This window comes from Paralichthys olivaceus, chromosome 17, assembly GCF_024713975.1.
Source record: "Paralichthys olivaceus isolate ysfri-2021 chromosome 17, ASM2471397v2, whole genome shotgun sequence".
NCBI classification, from domain to species: domain Eukaryota; kingdom Metazoa; phylum Chordata; class Actinopteri; order Pleuronectiformes; family Paralichthyidae; genus Paralichthys; species Paralichthys olivaceus.
The window spans coordinates 19,898,703-19,918,929 of NC_091109.1; the positions used below are offsets into that span (position 1 = coordinate 19,898,703).

The 20,227-nt window shown below is 42.6% G+C and overlaps 1 protein-coding gene across 2 annotated transcripts in view; it reads left to right on the plus strand.

Moving 5' to 3' along the window:
* LOC109642232 (cadherin-18) overlaps positions 1-20,227 on the plus strand; it is a 124,902-nt gene that overhangs the window by 23,135 nt on the left and 81,540 nt on the right. Inside the window, exon 1 of one of the 2 annotated variants that reach the window (XM_069512922.1) lies at positions 18,900-19,053. The exons of the other annotated variant lie outside the window; for it this stretch is intronic. The gene's annotated coding sequence lies outside the window, so the exon portion shown is untranslated. Of the gene's footprint in view, positions 1-18,899; positions 19,054-20,227 lie in introns of those variants that run through there. 2 annotated transcript variants of the gene reach the window in all.

Sequence of the window (20,227 nt, forward strand, 5' to 3'; positions counted from 1 at the left end):
GTTGGCAATTTCACAAACCAGTCAATTACAGTTTATTAAAGCCGTCGCATTGATGCTGTTCCACATCCGACCAGTTCATTAAATGTTGTTTACGGTGTTTCTTTTTCCCAGTGAAAGTCACGACATCATCATTGCATTATTAGAGCGGATCAAACCATCGATTGTAAATTAAGATTGATGACGCATCCGCACTTCTTCGCACACAATCCAGACACGAGGTCAAACTATCCCGGAATCGAACGCTGACGTCTTTTGCAGCGATGACGTCGTTCAGAGTCCGCACAGAAGCAATGCGGGAATGAAGTGATTTAACCAAACGTACGTGACACTTGAACATCAGTGTGATAAGAAACCATCACTGAGGACGTTTTGACTTTTTACAATGGCCCATCAGCTAACACGGAGGAGGCATGACATAAGCGTTTTATATCCTAAAGACTTGGTCATGTTATCTATTCGTCAACTCTCCAAAATAATTTGAAAACCTTTTTTTATATATTTTTTTTTAATTTAGCCTTGCGTTATTCCCCAAGATGGATATCGAGCATCTTTCCATCGTGGTTGTTTTCTCACGGAGCTGATCTTCTCCCTTCGGACGGCGTTAACGTGGCCTCCGCTGCGTCTTCAATTCCAGGGACTTTAGTCTTATATTGGTTCCACCTTGAACTAGTTCCTTAGCCCACTGTGAGACATACGGCAGATTAATGTCCCTCCTTTGAAATTTCAGTCACAAAGCAGGAGCACCGGCTCAACCATGAAAATAAATCAAGAGTTTGCCATCTGTCACTGCACCGAGTGATGTCTTCGTCCAATATCTCGCCTTGATTTTCACCCAAATTGAAAAGAGAAAGGAAAGAGAGAGAGGCAGCAGGGTGGGCCGATATTATCCCAAACGCAGCTGGCGGTGTTGTGGTTGTCTCGGCCCGTGTCATTGTGTTTGATGACACGTTTAAAAAGGATCTTCATCCGGCTGCCTCCCTGAAAAGGAGTCAAATAAAAGTTTAACCAACACTTGAGCACAGTGTGATTCATGGTCTGAGCTCTACGTACATACAGAGCAGATATACGGTGTTTGTTATGGAATCAAACATGTATTCATATGAAATCAATAAGCTCCAGGCGAGGACTGCTTTCTAGGAAATTGAAGTCCTTGGAAAGGATATTATTAGATCTTTCATCCCTATATTTAGCGATGTATGAGCATTGATGATTCCAGTCGATGTGCTCGGACCGGTGGACTTTATGGCTAAAGTTGCTATGGACGTACAAGAAGACCATTTTGCATACGATAGAAAAAGTGTAAAAAAATCACGTGTGTGCTTTTGCAGGCTGTCAGCTTAACGAACGGGATGAGATGCAAATTGACGCTGTCACAAATAATCCCGTGCAGCAGGAGGCATCAGAGTGTAGAAGAGAGGTGCTCTTACCTCTGTGTGTTCCAGGTGCCTGCAGAATTTTCAAGCCGCGCCTGCGTCGGGCTGCTTGTTTCGGTTACTTCAGAGATGCATGATGACATTGTACTGCAGAGGGGAAGACGGTGTTTATTTCACTGCTGTGGCTGCACATTACAGACCGGTGGAGAGGCAGCGGCTGACAGTTTTATGGATCCGTGTGAAGGTTCCCTGCAAACTGAGCGCAGCTAAGGTTTATTTGCTCATACAAGCGAATGGCTGTGATGCCAAACAGACGTCTTGAACGTGGCACGGTGTTTGTCTGCGGGTCTTCGGAGAGATCTGTCTCTCTCTCTTTTTTAGACAAACATCCAGCAAACACAGTCACCCACAGCGTGAGAGTGTGAATCTGTGTTATCATCTCTCTGCAATTCATGTGCGATTGCAGTTGTTTGGTTGTTAATATTCACATCCGAGTGTGTCACTGTGTCGCAGCCTATGAGATAATCAGTCCGCTGCATGTTCCATTATCTGTGAACACGCGAAATCGTTTGTACGATAACATGCGTTTAGTTTATTCTGTTTCATGCTGTTTTTAGAGTTTTATCTTGCAAGTGATGTGGCCATTCACACACACACAACAAACCCACATATATTTCCTCTGCAAGTAGCAGTTCACTAAATTATTAAAGAGGGAGCATCGATTTCATGAATTAGCAAACAAAGGCAAGGCTTTATTGGGTATTTGTTTAGGGGGAGCAACTACAGTATCTGTGTTTCAGCGCTTATCAAGGTCCAGAACTCTGCACCTGCCCAGTTTTTATCGGCCAGTGGGTATTATTAATATATTAGAAGAATTAAAAACCCTGGGATGTTGCATGGTGGAAATTGAAGCTATTTTCCATTTATTTCAAACAAAATCAATGTCTCGGTTCTTGAGATAGTAACGTCGTCACAACATTGGAGCCATTTCCCTCCATCAGACACTAATCAAAGTAACCCTGCCCACACATTAAGCCAGGCTCAAGTTGCCTGTAGCACTTTGTAATTCTGTAATCGTCCCTGCTGTCTTCAAGTACTAAATTGCATGGAGAAATCCAAAAGTGTCTTTATCGAAACCCAACCCCACCTCCAAAAAAAAAAAAAAAAACATGCTGCAAACCAAGTGGCAGCACATAAAGTAGAAAAAGGCTCATATGTTCCCCCGACAACACGTCAGCGAAGACTTGAGCACGTCAGCTTTTGTAGATTTACAAGACATTAGCGAGCATGCTATGACAGTCTTAGGAAGTAAATGAGTGATTAGAGCGAGTTTACTAATCCAAATTTCACACATATGAGTATTTCTGAAGTGCCGTCTCAAAGTAGCCCGAGGGACCAGATGGTGAAAAGCATTTTATTTAGTAAAGAGGGAGGAGAGGGAATAAGAAGAAGAAGAAGAAGAAGCTTGCAGCAGTCGTAGTTTACTTTAATTCAATTTTGCATATTGTATGAATTGCATTTAGTTCCATGGTTGAGTTTGTTAATGGGAAGAGAGGACGTTTTGGACGGTGTTTGCTCCACATGAAATGTATGAAATTACAATAAAGCACCATAGCAGCCATTTTTAGAGGAAAGCTACTGGAATTATATACGATTGTAGATGAGAGACCTGAGTGTGAAATCCATATCAGTGCAATGGAATGGGAAAATAATTCTCCTTAAAATGGTGTTTACAAAGGAGTAAGAAAAAAGGGATCAGCTTGTTTGCTGCAATGTTTGCACACATGATCCATCCATCTATACATCTATACATCCATCAATCTGCAGTTACACCTCTTTCTACTCAGGTTTTTCTTGTAAAGAAATGTGATAACTCAAGAGGTTTACAGGTTAAACGGAGGATACATGAATCAATACAAGTTCTTCTTTCCACAAGCTTGTTTTTTTATCTTCCCAAACAGTTTTCATAAAGTTTTGATGGTAGTGAGGATACTGCGATAAGAACCAAGATTCATCGCAGGGAAGAGAAAGGTGACAAAGGACGAGGTCGCCATCAGCAGCTGTGAAACGATAAACCAAATGCACATCGCATGAACTATTGCATTCTTGGCATTATTCCTCAGGTGCGAACACACGCCAGCGTTCAGCACCTGAGGAATCAACTCTATGGCTGTTTGAATTGACATTAACAGATGGCAGCATTGCTCACCGATTCCATTTTATTCTTCTATTTACCAGCAAAGACAAAGCAAAGTCACTTTGGCACTTAAACGGGAACCACTTTGAATTACAAGAGGAGGTCTGTAAACACCTGCAATTAGTCGTACGTTTGTGCTTCCAGCTATTTTCAAATGTACCTTTCTACTTCATCTGACAAAACAAGCGTATTAATCTTTTCTGCCCGTGCATGATGAGGGTTTTATTTATTAATTTTTTTCTTCCACCTGCACTCGCTTGCTGAATCACAGCCTCTCCCCGCGTCGCCATTCATCTTCCGTCGGTGGTGAAGGTTAAGGACCTGCTCACCTGACCACCACATGTCATTGATCGTGGTGTAACGCGCTGTGTGAATGCATGTCACGCTTTGGCTGCTCACTGCTGGTTCAGCTGGCCCAGTGTGAAAACATTTACAGTTTAAGGGCCCGTCGGGAGCCTTGCTTTACAGAGCTGGCTTCAATTCCCTCTTAGTCTGAATGGAACAGGAGGACTGTGGAGAGGGAGGGAGAGCGAGAGAGAGAGAGATGCTCAGACAGCAGGCAAATGCAATTTGTTTTGTCGATCTGATATTTATGGATGACGGTCCACATTGTGCTTTCTAAGTGACCAGACCTGGTTTGTGGATTTCAACTGTATATTTTGCTGTCGTTTTCACAATAACAATGCAAATGTGCAGAGGCGTTTTGTGTGTCGACAAAACCAGTCTCCTGGAAGAAGACAGGTGCAAGAAGATGTAGTGTGGCTGTGGATTATTCTATTTGCACGACTCCATTGTTGAAAAAGTCAACTTTCTCTTAGTGCTACTTTTTTAGTCTTCGATCTCAATGACACCTGATGTCAAACACACACACGACCTGTGATCTGTACCCAGATCACTTATTGATCATCAATGAACGTAGTGATTTTGTTGAATCATTATAGATGATAGCGATTGTACACTTTGCGGTAATCTCTGGTGCTGCCGGTGCAACGGCTTCTGTTATTTTGTCCACTTCAATTGAATCGATGATGAAAATAAAGATTGACATTTCAATTCTGTGTTAGACTTCCTGCAATATTAACCATAGACTCTGTTTTCCTCTGTTCAGACACCTGACAGAACCATATTTATCTTTAAAACACAACTAAACCTCAGATTTGGGCGTCGATTTTGAATAATTCTCACAAATCAATGAATAAATACATAAACAAATTCAGACATAACACAAATAAACCTCAAAACTACCGGACACTTGACAACAGATTTGAATTTCTCAGTCCCTTAAATAAATTGCCAAGGCTGCATCTCTGAAAATAAGCAGGTGCAATTGTCGCTTTGCACAATTTCCGGTCGAAACTGATGATGTTGCTTGTTTAGTCATGTGCTCGTGTTGGTCCTCACATGCACAACAGTCCATTCAGCTGTCTAAATCTGTCAGGCGTTTATGAATAACATTACAGTCATATGTAATTTTCTTGTACATCAGCTAAATTGGTAAGTTGCCTGTCAGGAGAAACGTGAACTTAGCTAATGAATGAGTGTGAGTTTCCGCTGTCTTATATTCCGTCATGTTGGCTGACAGGTGTTGATCACGAGTACTGATTTTGATCGAAAATACCCAGAATCACTAGAGCTCCTAAACATGGAGGGACCCGGTCGGGTTAATGATGAACGGCTGCCCGAGGAATACAGAGGAGGAGGATACCACCCGAGAGCAGGAGGCAGAACAGTATAAATAAACATGATATTGGACACAAGTAATTCCAGTCACAGAAATCAAATCACATTACCTTAATAAATAAATAAGAACTGCAGATTCACGTGACATCAAGGAGAATGCTTCACCAATTCAATCCATGTCCTATTATATATGTTCAAAGTACCGGTGATGCTATTACACTTCTAAAACTGAAGCGTCGGAGAGGAGAGATCCAGCGGGATGGAGTCTTCAGTGTAGTTTTACTGTGTTGTATTGAGGTATTTTTGTACTGCGCCATGCTGTGTATATCTTCTGTTTACTTTCCGTGTAAATAAAATATGTGAATAAAAGTACAACGACAGTTTGTCTGGAAGTATGAGTGCAATGTATAATAGAAAAACCTTGTTGAGGTCTGTTCCGTGTTCAGTTTGACACAGTCACATCCACTGACGCATTAATGACATTCTCAACGTTCAGGGACATTTAGAGTTATTTACAAGAAGCCAAATGAAGTTTCATTCTTTTATATGAGTTTGTTCTGCAGCAACGACCTTCTGCGTTTGTGGCGCCGTGCCACGTGAGCTGTTTTCGACGTGCGTGCCCAGAGCTCTGAGGAAGTTAACGCCGTCTCAAGACATGAGCCGATGGGGTGCGATCGAGAAGATACTGTAATGAACATGATGGCGAGTGCGTGCTTGAAATGTATGGTCGCTAAGCAACAGGAGCCACTTTTAGCAATGCAATTAATATGGATCGCGAAGAGGTGGCAGAGAGACGGACGTATAGATGGGGTTGGCTTGAGGGTTAAAGGTTACTGAGTAAAGCAAAGGAGAAGTAAGTCGCGCTGATGGCGATGATAATTATGATTTTTTTTTAAGATCGATGATGCCAGGTTGGTTAGATAGACAGACGGAGTTTGTCATTTGCTGTGCTCTCTGCGTTACCCTCTCAATAATCACACTTTTTATTCAGGGCCACATTACTATGGCGCACACCCTACAGGCAGTCTGATTTCTCAAAGGGCCTTTGCATATTGAATCAAATCTAGTGAAACAGAGGCAGCACAACTTAATGGGAAACGTTGCTCCTCCCGACAGGCAGAAAGGCGCCGTCATCATTTTAGCACATCACAAGAGCGAGTCTTCTGCGCGACCACAAAACGTGTTCAGTCACTCGATCCGGAATTGACTAAATATGCAGACGAATGTCATCGTCGATTTGCATTTGAAAGCAGATAAAATTGATTGTGAAATTGAATCCACAGCCGTCATTGACGTTACTGAGAGAAGTTCACGGTGTCCCTCTCATTTTTTGTGCTCTTAGATGTTGTCGCTGCACTGATGCGTAATTAATAGGAAGACGTGAATAGAAAAACCTTACTGAAGACAAACTGGCCTCGTTCTCGTGTTTTAATGCAGCTACGGTTCATTTGATTATCAGATGTCTGCCGAGCATCATGGGAGCAGGTTCGAGTTCGTGTTCGTGTGTCACTCACTGGCTCTTAACCTGTTAAAGGTGGAGCCGCGAAACACTTTTTCATCTTACTTCTTAATTCTCCTCATGTCTCGACCACCATCAACAAACAAAGTTGTCGCAGGACTGTAATAAACACGACCGGTCAACAAATGAAAATCGTTCCTTGTGCTTTGTTTGTTTCGCTCGTTGAGTCGGCGTACCTGTCACTTCAGCAGCGACGAGAGCCAGACGTTAGAGAGCGAGCTGTGGATAAAATGGCAGATAAAGTGCAGCCGGTAAAGACGACGACATCCACTGCAAAACAACAGTGAGAGAAGTTCTTGTGTTTTTTGGGGGGGGGGGGGTGTGTAGCTTTGATGGGAGTTAGTGGGATGTGATGGATGCGTGTTTTCAAAGTGTAGCTTCCAACCTGAGCTTTAATGGTTTCCTGCATTTCCCAGAATGACCCGTGAGCTGCCGTAGGTTTTATACTTTGAAGAGTGCAACCTGTCTCTTCCTCTGCATCCTGGTCTACCGACGCCTCAGACACTGGCAACACACCTCCACCTCTTTTGACTTATTTTCCCTTGTGTCTGACTTGGTGCTCAGCGCGATATGAAAAGTCTCCCGGCACAGAGAAGAGCTTCGCTGTTTGTCATGAACATTCCCCGCAGCTGTTTCTCAAGTGTCTCGCAGTGATACTTTCCTTCACGCGGCAACAGAAAAGGCATAAACCGACCAAAGTGAAGACAGAATTCGATTCCTTCAGACTCGGTGTCAGAGCTCTCCTGACATGTTTGAACTTACACCAACAGACAATTTGTGAATCCCCGTAATCTCGTACTCCGAGATGGAGGCTTAAAGATATTCAGCAAAGCCAAGATGTAAGGGCCGGGTATAAAATGTAAGATATGGAACCTCGTTCCATGGTGATGTTTCTCACTCTGTGCTGTAAAACGCAGTCGATACTAATGCTGTTTTTACCGACAGACAGCAACTGGGGCCATAATTGTTTAGCTGAAATGAAATTAATCAAGCAATTAATCAAGTAAGTGAATTATTCGTGGGTGGAATAATAATATTAAATTTAACGTGGCAGAGGGCGGATTATTCTCCAGGACAGTGCACAGTGCAAATCAATATGAATAAGTAACAGCATCTTATTCAAAGATTTAGAATTTAAGATGCACGCTGCCTCCACGTTGTCTTCATCATCCCACAGTCCCGCTAATGGTCGAGCAAACAAAGAGACGGCGCCCCTCCCGGATCTCTTTGCATTTAGCCCATACGTTCTCTGGCGGACTTCCCACAGCACCAGTTGGCATAGTAACAGATAATTGGTGCAAAACTACAGCACAGCCTCTCTTTTTTCACCCAATTACTTTGTCGCGTGTTAAGTTTCATTGCTGCTCATTCTCGCTGACTTTCATGGTGGAGTTTTCCAGTCTGGCTGCAAAATGCATTCGTCACAGAAGGCGACCATCAGCACGGGAGACGGTTTAAATCTGCCATGCTGCCGTTGAGGAGAAACATTGTCCTTTTGTACAGGGATCAATGATTTTTTTATTTTCGCCTGGCTCGCCTCCACATTCTCTGCTCTGGAGTTCGTGTGTGGGCAGAGCTCAGTTGGAACAGATTACATGTAAAGTAGATGTAAACCTGGATTACGTTCGGAACAAAGGTGTAATTACGTTATCATCAATGTGCACACACACCTCGACTGAAGAAACACTTCTCCTTCTCTGTTTACCAGATAAGGTTGATTGGGTTGTTTTTTTCGACCATTTGCTCATCGGCTCATTTTCATCTCGAGTAGTTGAAAGCTAAATATGCAAAATGCATTTTATTTGCATTGAAAATCTATTTATTATTATTATAAAAACAATAATCTGCAGAATTTCAATGTTTAATCATTCAGAAGTGCATGTTTTTGGAAATCAGTGCATTTAGTTACAAATGAAAAGTTGCCATGACTTTTGTTTCCAGTAACTGACGACATCTCAAAGTAAAATGATCCAACCCCGTGTTTGGAGGAGTCGGGATTTTGGCTTCCCTGCCTTCTAAAAAGATTGAATTCTGTGTGACCCTTTTGTTTTTACTGCTTCTTTCTTGTTTTTCTACTCTTTTTGAATACGTGCTAAAAGTTAAGACGCCTCTTTGAACCTGGCTTTTCTTCAGGAAACATGTTTTTCTGTCTCCTTCTGTCTGAAATCAAATTATTGAGAGAAGAAATTAACACGTTCTTTCTGTCTCTGTCCTCTCTTTGGCACTCTGACTCGTGTTTACCCTGCTCTTCTCCGCCGCTCCCCGCTGTGTTCTTAAACATTGGCATCTGCGTCTCTGCGGCAGGGTTGGGGCTCGGGCCGCTGTGGTGGCGGTCACAGCAAAGCCGTGTGCTCCATGTCAATAAAACCTCAGCTCAGCTTTGAGGCCCCAGGCTGTGAGAGTCTCATCAGACAACACTGGGACCAGAGAAAACCTCAGCAGCTCATGCAAATGTGTTCTGGTTTGGATTCGCTCAGCAGTCGTGTGGTTTTCTGCACAAACACCGGCTGTAAGGATTCTGAGTACACCAGGGTGGTCCTGCAGAATTAAATCATTATCCACTGACAAAATGACAACAGGCAGTGGTCAGTCGGATGATTTAAGAGGTGGGAGATCATTGTTTTGAGACAACAATCAGAGAAACTGGGCCTGTTTGCCTTCCAGTGCTGTTTATGGTGCAGACATAGCTCAGAAAAGAGCAAATCAATGCAGAGCTACTCACCGACTCCCATTACCCTAACAAGAGAATTATGATGTGGATCATCTCCTGTGCCACACAAACCCAATGAGGGTTTCTCCTGCAGGACACATCGGGCTCTCATTTTCTCATTTTTCACCCAGGGGCTCCAAACTGCTAAGGTTGCTGAGTAATTCACCCTCTCTATGACGGAAACTGTGGCCAGATCTGATTTGAAAACACCAGTTAGTTTCATGTCGAGCGGTGTTTGTTCATGCACAATCATTTACTGGGTGCAGAGAAGCTGCCTGACAGACGAAACCAGTGCAATAAATAATGCATTTTGTATATTACATTACACCCGTTTTTCTTTTTCTTTTTTTTTTCACTCAGGCACAAATCAGCTAAAGCTAAACCGACAGACATTATGCACAGCTGGATTTGGTGCTTCTTACTATTTCCATTAATTTATTAAATGGTTGTATATATTTCAGAGGGCATCAAATCAGAAAATGCTACAGTAAAGGTGTCTCTGCAGAGAACACACCACCCCCAACAGTCCCCTTAAACCCACTGAACCTGCACCAAACAAGTTGATGGAGAATTATTTGATCCGCCCCTTTGTGTGCCAACAACTACTGGGACCTTCATGTCTTATCCCTCCACCAAAAATTGTGGAACTCATTTGTGTAGCTTTTGCATAATCCTGCTGACAAACAAACAAACAAACCAATAGATGGGGTAAAAAAACAAAACAATGCATCCCACAGTTACCAAATAAGATTTAACAGAAATAATTACCAGACATTTACTGCTCGGATCTGTAAAATTTACTGTCAGAGAAAATTCCTGACCCTAACCCTTAATACCGAACAGTGGCTGTTTCTATGTTATCAAAAGAATCCAGTTAATTCACTGCAAATATGAACTACAGTACAAACATCACGGCTTTGCATTCTGCAGCATTTCTCTTCCTGTTTGCACAGTATATGAACAGACTAGTTCAAACGTGCATGCACGATTACACGAGCCTGTGAAACTAGTTACACGCAAAAAAACGAACATGGATTCAAATGTTTTGGTTCAGGATCAGACATAAACACAAGACAACATACAGACAGGACAATATCAGGTACAGTTACATGCAGTGTTTAAAGTACTCGACCTGTCGTGAATTGTTCAATATGTTCATAGACCGTATCAAAGTGATAAATGTATAATTGGTCATAGAGACAATGTTGTGCAGGAAACATTGGCATGATAAAAGTAGCTGCAGGACTGCTGAAGGTTAAAGGTGCAGTGTGTAGAATTTAGTGACATCTAGTGGTAAAGTTGCATGTTGCAGCTGAATGACCTTCCAAACATAATAGAGAACCTGCTTCTTGAAAGTGTTTAAATATAAAAGCTCCATTCTAGAGTAAAGATTTGTTCAATTTAGATGAAACACACTAGTGAAAACATTACTAGCATTATTTGATATAACATTTTTGTCAGTAGATCCCTTTCACTCAAATGTTACACACTGAACCTGAACAAACAAAAAATGTACATTTAAGTGTTTAATAAATCCCTTTGTTCCTTATTGTGAGAGAAAACGAAAACTCACATAATTTATTTCTTTCCCCTGAAAGAAAAAGCAAATGGAGAAGCCCGGCGACATTAGAGAGGCAGCAGCAATAAAGCTATTAGCGAGACCAGAGCTAGAATTAGTGTATCGAGCAAACCAGGAGGAAACCTCTTGATTTAACAAAATGTAAAACGGCGGCTCACGGCTTCCGTGTTGTGGCTTGAGATGGCGCCGATTGCTAGGAGATGAATAATTAGAGCAATCCCACAGAACAGCAGCTCTAATTTAGAGTCGTCCTACTGGGTTTGTGGCGTGTTTCTCCACAGCGTGAACAATCCCTCGCTTCCTCTCACACAGACACACACACGTTCAGAGTGCTAGGACTGTCGCAGGTCCTGGGGCTAAGAAGCTTTCTGATTTACTTTGGTAATCCCAGCTGTAAGTCCCCTTGTGACTGTCAGTGTGCACTGCTGATGCTAAATAAGAGAACAGAGCGGTAAAAATGTAATTACTCTAAATCTTTATTTCGTTTGGAGGTAATTAGCAATGTGACATTACAATCTGGGGAGGATTTGTGGGGGTTTTTTTCACGCCACCGATGCAAAATGAAGGAATATTTACTGTACATTTAAGGGCTTAGCAGCAGTGCCCGCTAACTATAACCAATTACACCTGATTAGTCATTTTGTGCGTGCAATATAAAAGCGTACTGCTACAGAGCAAAATCTAATTACTGCTGTTTTTGTAGATGTTTGTTTGGTTAGTTTCTATTTTGAGATGACAAACAATATAATGAACTAATACTTGGAGGATTTGTATTCATTATCAGGATTTAACTACCCATGTTTTCAGGCAACATGCATGCTAAGAGGTTCATGGACATTTGGAAGGAGGAACATATTGTATCGTATAAAGAGTTCCTCTCCCCTGGAGGGGACAATCAGGCGTGCATGGTGGAAATTATGATTGTGAGACTGGGCTGACCAGCATGCACTGCTGCTTTTGTGCTGCACGTCAGGGGAGGAGGCAAAAAAAATCTCTTTCATTAAATTACACTGGACTTTATACGTCATTGGTGATGAGCGCTCTAAAGGCCCAGCCATCACTCCAGCCACAAGACTGAAGCATCCCGTCTCCCACAATATTAGAAAATAAATTAAATATTTTAATTTGTTTTACTGCAAATGCATATGTAAAAGTGAATTAGATCTGCACTTAGACGGGCGAGAGCAGGGGTCTCATGAGGGATGTTAGCACGAGCAGTGCAGGTGCTGCTCATCGCGACACAGTGGAGCTTCATAATGAGCGTTATTACAAAGAGCAGATGTTCGGCTCATGATCCAGTCGCTAATTTGATTAGCAAATTGTCAATACAAAGTAAAGGTCTTCAGGGAGGCGAGATCGAGCTGCATCAAGCATTTATTTAGCTGCCTGGTAACCAACACAGCTTGTAGCAGCCGGGGCCACCGGGTCACACAGCAGATTTCAAGCAGATGTCATGCAGTGGTGCTCGTGCCGTCCAAATGCTACAAGAGAGGTGTCATCACCTCTGCTCAGCGTGCAAAGCCACGCTGAGAGTAAACAGCAGCCGCCCTGGATGCAGCGACCGTCCTGACGAGGAAGACGCCGCGGTGCTGTGAGATGCTGGTCCCATGGAGGATTTTTAACCAATTAAATGAAATTGACTTTGCTGTGGTGTGATTGTCAGTTACACAGCTTGCATTGGATCTGCATCAATACTAATTGCGCTTCAAAGAGGGTAAAAGAGTGAAGGATGCACCGTGACAGCTCAGGACATGAGCTGTAGGCGTGCATCCAAGATGCAGCTGAGGGGAGCGAAATAAACTAAAATAAAAAAAGCACGGTGTCTCAAAATCCAGTTTCACACTTACTCACGTTCATCACCAGAGAGAGAGAGAGGCTCTTATCTGAAAGCCTCCGAGTGGTTAAAGCAATTTTAACAAACCAGCCTCTGGAAAAATAAAAAAGACAAAAATTTGAACGCACTTGGCTTCCATTCGGACATAGTGAATTTCAAGCATCTCAATTACGATCCCAAGCTGTGCAAAATAGGAGATTGATGGTTGTTTCCAAAAGCTTTATGACTCAGTTTTGCAGTTTGAAGGGACGACAACAGGATTCTCTCTGTGTCAGGAAAACACAGTTTCCTCTCCAAGTTTGTTGCTCCCATAGTTGCTACACATAAACCACGTCTGCCCGGAGAAGGCTGAGTAGAATTGATAGAGCCGAGGGTATTTATCCGTGGAGATTCACGACCTGCCATCTGCGGATCACTTTTCAGGGTGAGGGTGTTGTCACTTGGGTCGGACCAGGCTCCTTTAATTTACACTGCATCAGCTCGTTGGGCTGCAGAAGAGAAACGTTACCAATATTCCTGATGTGTTGTAAATCCTAAAGGTCCCGAAGAATGTGGTCCCGGGTCCTTCAGGGCCACGAACAAGGACAACGAAATTCCAGACTTAACTTTTGTAGCTGAAGAAGTTGAACCTTTCAAACAGCTGTATTTCATTCAGGAGAACGATTATATTAGAAGAGTAGAATGGCACAAAGCAGAGCGCTTACCTCTGTCCCCCCAAAGCGGTTCGTCCTTGATTCCATCACGTATTTTTTGTGGTATTCCGTTCAGGGGTTTTTGCATAATTCTGCTAACAGTTGAAGGGCACTCAGACTCTTCCCAATTTCATAATAATCCTTCCAGTTGTATTTGTAAAATCCTGCTAAATATCAAACACTAATGAAAACATAACGCTCTCGGCTGAAGTGAGATTAGAAGCAGGGAACCAGAGGATATATCTTTGGCATTTAAACCCTTGTAGGAGGTAGAGCACCGTGGAAGTGGACCTTTTCACTTCGAGGAGACTTCTCCAGACACTGCTGGTGATGATGATGATGATGAGGGATAAAGCACGAAGTTGGCGCGTCTGATGAAGGGCTTCTGGTTGGACGGTTGAAGGGAGACGAGCAGGAATCAAGAGGTGCAGGGGTGGAGGTGGGTCATGCATTGAACGTGGGGCTGAAGGACACACGACAGAATAGAAGTGATTGGCTGAAGAGGAGAGTGAACTGGTGGAGCTCAGACTTGGAAAGGAACTGCACAAATTTACACTAATCTTCATATTTAGAAAATGCGCCACTCGACCTTCAAGAACTCAGTGGGACACGTGTAAATACAAAGAATAAAAATGGTTGTTGAAGGAAAATCAGAAAAGTTGGTGAAGTTATTAAACAAAGTGCCGAAGTAATCTCTGCATGAAAAGTCATTTCGGCTTTCTTATCAACATCCTTTTCATTTTTTTTTATCATTTCCTGTATCAGCTTAGCTCACCCCTGGAATATTCTGATATAAGTGAAGATGTGTTGACCGGGTATTTGATTATGTGCTGCACAAGGGGTAATGTAATCTCTAACAAGGGCATCATGTTGATAGATAAGAATCTTTGTGTCTGACTGGACTGAACTTACAGTTTTACAAGTTAATGTGCGGAACGACTTTGCTGCAGCTGACAGCTCCATCACTAATGAGGATTGGGCTTTGTTCTGATTGATGCATGGCGATTCAGAATCAAACAATCGCAGATGAAATGGATGGCTGTTTGGGAGGTGGCAGGAAAAACAGCTGAATCTGTTTGTGTTGGAGTCATTTAACGAGCAATTAGTCATAAAGCTTAAGCCTTAAGCACAATTCAAATGGACAAAATGAGAGCCTGGATTCCTTTTGCATTTTAAAAAGACCCTGACTAACTTCTAAGACGTTTATTTTCACGCTGAAATATGAATAGACTTGATCCTCCCACAGGAGCAGAGTGGTCATCATCAGCGGTTTGTGCACCTGCATGGTTGTCAGGTATCTTTGGAGGAGGTTGTTATTCTGCATGTAAGACCCTCATCACAGAGCCCCTGATTCAATTTCTATTTCGGAGTCAATGTGACGTGACTTACACTCGTCTGAGAGTGAGGATTACGTGTTATGGCCGTCATACTGGATTCCAACAACGCTGAGGTGATGGAGACAAATATCTCAGCTCAACTCCTGCAGCTGCTGCTCATCACGACCAACACAAACACTAAAACCAGAATATTATTGTTAAATTTGTTGTGTTATATGAACACGATTTTGACAAAATTTGTTGATCCTCTTTTATAGCAACTGACGTTTGTTTCCGCAGCAGGAACATATCATACAGAGCACATCTCAACCACCTCATCGGTCTCTCCATCATCCCCGTGCTTCTCCTTTAACAGCACCTGACAGTTGTTTATCCGAGCCTCGAGTAAAGGAGCAGCAGCGGTGAGAGAGCCTCGGTAAATACCTCACCCTGAGAATCATGCAGCAGCAGCCAACCAGGAGCATTTTCAAAGCTACTGCATGAATACGGATGATGATGATGATGATGATGATGATGATGATGGTGATTGTTGTTGTTAGAAACTTGCATTTTTCCTCAGCAAACAAAGGCGTTGAAGGATTCAGGAGAAACTGATGGTGCACTTGATTGTATTCAAGTGTGATTCAAAGCTGCGCCGTGATTGCGAGGCCAAACAGGCTGGAGGAGGAGGGGGGGGGGGGTGACCTTGGTGTGTAATGTGCAGTAATTTTACAGCCCCCCCCCCCTGCACGAGATCTCAGTGCTTTCATTAAAATAGCTGCCATTTTCATCACAGCAGATGCCCCTGCACTCAGCATATGTGCAGGGGCATAAATCCAGATTACCTACTTCTTGTGCTTCTTGAGCCATCTGCTGTGATTTAAGCTGTGGGCAACACTTGGATTTGTCACAACTCCTCCTCCCCAAGAAAAAGAAAAGGATGGCGACGGCTCAGAAATCACTTGGCCACTTCAGCCACTTAACAAAAAGAGCAAAACACAATGAAGGATTTAATTTGTTTCATTTATTTTGCCATAAATATAAATATAACATTGGTCCAGTTAATATATATCATCATCACTGATTTAATGGAATTTGATTATGTTGAAATTGTTTTTTACTACAATGTCGTGGAATAGTTTCTATATACAGTGGACGTCTCGACTGTGAATCAAGCAGGTGACATTTTACGTGTTGGAACGGTATTTAATTTATTGTTTGTGAGTAATAATGATATATTAAATGGTACAGAGACGCTCAGTCGGGTTAAGGTGAAACCCGGCAGGGAATTTCCTCCTGGGTGATATTGTTTTATTTCATTTTAGAATTGTAAATATAAAAATGAATGATCAATAATGTGAAGCATGATTTAATGTTTTCTTTTTTAAAATTGTATATAATAAAATAGAATGGAACTCAGTAGAATAAACATATCTCATTCAAATTCACTAAATCCTGACTTTTAGAAATTACATCTAAAGATCCCTGAATTATTTTCTGAGAAATCAACGCGATGTGGAACCACAGTAAAATGTAATGGGTCCTTTCCAGTTTCTTGGTAATCTGTCCAATAGTTTTTTTGCATAATCCATCTCACTAACAGATGGACCAACAAATGCAAACACAAACGCTATTTCCTTCTTGATGGAGGTATTATTGTCCATGACCTTGTCTTCAATCATATCTGACAACCTGGAATCATTTGAAGGATGAAAAGTCCATTTAACTTACAGCTGCTGGAGTGGCTGTGGTTTTATTCTCCCGACTGTAAACTGTGTCTGAAGACGAGCCAGTGAAATCTAAAAGAAAAACAATGGCTCCTTATCAAACAGCCTGGAAAGCTGGCTCGACGCCAACATGTTGGGATCTCAGCTTCTGTCTCTCCTGGAGACATCGCCGGTCCCCAGCTGAGGACTTTATTTGCAGGTGGTGCGTCTCTGGCGGACGAACGTCAAACCTGCGCAATTGTGAGAGAGAATCAAAAAGTTTTAAATGTCAGCTGGAACGTCAATGCACCTACGCCCCAACAACAGAAAGAAGAAGATGTAATTTGGTTGGTCCGTCTCTCTCTGGACGGAGCGTATGCTCGCTGCAGCGCCGCCGATTTGGAAGCGTTTGTGTTTCTTGTTTGCCTGTGGGTCATACTTGACACCAGAATTTTATTAAGATTCATACAGCTAATCAACACACTCAGTTTGAGAGGGGTGGGAGAGACGCTTCTCCGTTTGCAGCTCCACTTTGTGATTTAGTTTGATGAGATTGGTTTGTTTTCTATTAGATTTCAGGCAGCTCACCAATGAACAAACTCTCGTATTCATATTTAACGGGTTTCAACCAAAGCGGAGGTGCTTAATCATTGTCAGGCCGGTTCCATGTCTTGAAACTCTGCCACCTACAGGCAAAGATGACAAAAGATGCTTCAAGAACGTTTGAGCTTTTCGTCTTTTAAGTAACTGCTGCTGTGCTCATCTTGAATGTTGGAAATGGGCTGTCTGCTCCACCTGTGGTGAAGCTGGTTGAAGGTTTCTGTCTGAAACTGTAAAGTTGACCTGCAGAAATGTGGCAGCAGCGAGTAAAGACCTGCGCAAAGAGCTGTGTGCCTGTTTCATCAAAGTTTGGTGAAGCTGGACTCGAACTGGACGATCAGTTGTTGTAAACAAGCTCCTCCAGTTGCTACAGAACGCTCGTCACCCGTTTCTCAACATTGAATGCGTCATGTGTCCAAATCCAAATTCGACACTGCACTCCCTTTGGCTCTTTTTGGGAATACACATTCCAAGTGTGAAGCCTATAAGATAAACACTTGTGTAAACATGCTTTGTCTTCGCGAGGGTTAGGGCTGTGTCTTCTGTTCTTTACAACCTCAGTGGGCAGCACAGGTTTGGCCATGAACCCGCAAGCTCAGACTTGGTATTTCTGAAACATCCTTGCTTTAGCGCAGCTTTAATTCAGAATCCCAAGTTTAGTATAAAACTGTCGGCAACATTTCCCGGAGCCAGGAGGTCTTCTGGATCTGCCAGGGCCCATTGAGGATATGGCACTTCTTCAATGTAGCGCGGGCTGGGGGAGCTCCAGACACCTTAGTAACCCTGGGCACCGTGATGGAGCATCTCGCCTTGCCAGGTGGACATGCTCATTGCTGCCTTATCTCTTCAGGGCCATTCCTGCTGAAGATCACTAGGACTGACAGAGCACAGGAACAGGCATTCCTGCAGAAATGTCTGGAACAGGCAAAGCCTCGGGGAGATTGTTGGCGATGCAAGCGGTGCAAAATTTAAGGTGTCTGCGCTAAATGCCGTCAGGAGGATCCTAAACTGTGCATCTGAGATTCAAAATCTAACTCATTAATTATCTCAGCCAGGATGTTTCAAGGATGCTTCACTGATAAGTATTTCTAAATGGATGCTCTCTGCCACGTTCTCTCGGGCACTTCCTGCTCTAATGTATAGTGGTCATGGAACAATTTAAAGCACCCTTGGGACGGGATCGATGAGACAGCTCGTTCGTGTCCTAACGCATTATATTTGACAAGTGATTCCATATCTCAGGATGGATATTGTTTGACCCAAGCAGCAGAAATGTAGTTTGTTTCAGAAGGAAATAAACATTTACATTGTTCTTATCCTTGATTAGTTTGAGTTTCTATAGTTGTGGTTCATTGCTGCTTATCAGTACCTCATGTTTTAGATTCACAATAAATCTTGAATTATCTAACACGGTGACAGGACCACCAGTTGGTCAGAGATCCTATCCTGTTACCAGCAGATTACATGTTAACCTTTTGCACTCGTTTAATCTATGTCTTGCTTGGGATAGTCGAAAAAAAAAAAAAAAAAGATTTCAGCGGTGTGGAGATTTATAGAAAAAGATGCGTTCAGGATTATTTATGAAAGAGCGACCTCCTCGTGTTTGTATTCCCAAGTTGAGAACGTGGGATTAACCAGGTATTAACATAAAGCTGGTGAAAGTGCATGGTCTTACTCATGCTGCGTGTTATTTTCTAAACCACAAGCCTGCTACTGCTACTACTGCTGCTGCTCATGTGGGACTTTAACATCACTGCTACTGGCAATAACACTGGACGCTGGAGTCAACACGCTCTGCCTCTGTGCCTGGAATGAGAATTTCATTGCACATTATACAGCTTAATGAGGTAAGAGATTAAGATGTTGCCCTCACACTGCAAAGGCTATATTAGCACGTTGGATTCACTATGACTCCGCTCGGCTGCTACCTCTCGTGGTATTGTTTGGGCTGAGAGTGATGGAGCGGCCGCTGATTAACTCCACAAATCTCCAACTTGAATGTAATGCAATCTACCTGTGTAATTTGGAGATATTAGATGTGGGGTTTTTTTTTTTTTCACTGCGTCCAGACAGTTTTGATTTGATTTAAAACGCTAAACTGCAATGATGAGCTGCAAGTGCTTCCTAAAGAATCTGTATTTATGTTGTGTTGTCTGCCAAAAAGACATACCCCTTGAAAATAGTTAGTAAGCTTGAGGTGAAATCAAATCCTAATTTTTTATAGTTTGTTATCAGGATTTCTTCTGCAACAGATCTAGTTATTTTCTGTAATTTACCTTTTATACATTTTAGTTTTCACCATTTTCCATTTCCACTCTTTAGTTTAGAAGCAGCTCCTCTCTTTTTGCAGTAACCTGGGTGTCACAGAATTAACTCCACAGGACTGCGACATTAACGACCTTTGATAACAACGTGCTCTCTGGTTTTTTTTATTTCGGAATGCATGACTAATTTCTGACCTTCAGATTTTTTTCAATTAAAATTCAAATGCTTTATCATTTTATATATTTTTGTACTTTAAAAACAGATCTTGCAACAAAAAGGATGCCAAACATTTTGAAGCATGAGACCTCATCCTGTTATCATGTGTCCTTAGAGCAGAGAGCAGCCTCTCGCAGAGCTGTGGCTGCCGAGCGGAGAGGAGGATTTATTTCAGCGCCCATATTAACCTGTGAGGTAAAGGCCTCTGCCTCCTCAGGTCAGGATTCTGACTATTGTCTGTGTTGCATCACAGCGCTGCAGGGCTGCTATGGGTGGGCAGTATTGATTGTGCTGGCTGTAAAGGAAACTAGCATGGGAGCTCACAACCAAGAAGCTGTAATTCTCTCGTCTTGATCGGGATGCTGTCCTGAGAGAGCCTCTGGTTTTTAACTGTGATGGCTTGAGGTCTGAATTTCTTGGAGCAGGGGGGAAGGGCAGCATTGCGGTCTCCTCCTCCGGCCCTTATCTCTGATGTGTGGTTCATTGCTCTTTCTGACACAGTGAGAGGTGACCTTATAGCATTCTTGGAATCAGCGTGTT